The sequence below is a fragment of the Eimeria tenella genome, genomic scaffold (assembly GCF_000499545.2).
Source record: "Eimeria tenella Houghton genomic scaffold, Eth_scaff2727, whole genome shotgun sequence".
In the NCBI taxonomy this organism is placed as follows: Eukaryota; Apicomplexa; class Conoidasida; order Eucoccidiorida; family Eimeriidae; genus Eimeria; species Eimeria tenella.
In genome coordinates, this window is record NW_013542602.1 from 1,578 (window position 1) to 2,438 (window position 861).

An 861-nucleotide genomic window follows, 5' to 3' on the forward strand; every position below is an offset into this window, starting at 1 on the left:
TCTGCAACTCTCTGCAGCACCTCGCGAGGCAGCCCAGCACCGAAGGCCTGCTGCTGCTGCTGCTGCTGCTGCATTTCAGCGGCCCCGCGTCATAGAAAGCAGGTGGGCAGCAGGGGGAGCAGCAGCAGCTGCTGCTGCTGCTGCGGTTGTAGTTGCTGCTGCGCAGCAAATGTTTTCTGCTGCTGGCCTCGAGAGGCCAAGCAGCAGCGAGAAGTCGCAAGCCGAGCAGTCTACAGAGCCGTGCTGCTCTTGCTGCTGCTGCTTTCACAGCAGCAGCAGCAGCTGCTGCTGCCGCTGCTGCGGCCGAAGATCCGGCGCTGCTGTGTAGCTGCTGCTGCCGCAGCAAAAGGCAGCAACAAGACAGCAATCAGTGGGATAGAGCTGCGGCCATTGGGTTTCTCTTCAAGGCGGAGATTTCCTGCTGCAGCTGCTGCTGCCGCCGCTGCTGCTGCTGCTGCTGCTGCTGCCACTATACACCTCACGTCCTTTAGGTGCTATATCATCATGAGTTGACAAAGAAAAGAAAGAATTATCTTCTGTTTATTGCCCCACAGCAAAAGCAGCAAAAATCGAGGCTTTCTGCATGCGGCACGCAGCCCCAACTCTGCTGCTGCTGCTGCTGCTGCTGCTGCCGGCTGTTGGCTTCCATATCTTTGTGAATTTTACCCCACAACGGCTCAATTTCAAAATTTTTAATTGAATTAAATTAAATTAAATTTAATTTAATTTAAAATTTATTTATTCAAATTATCTCCAGCCAGTTCTGTGGCGCAGCTCATGCGCTGCCGCCTTGGATCATTTGCTTCCTTGAAATTATTTAATAGCAAGTCGCCACGCAGGCAGCAGCAGCAGCAGCAGCAG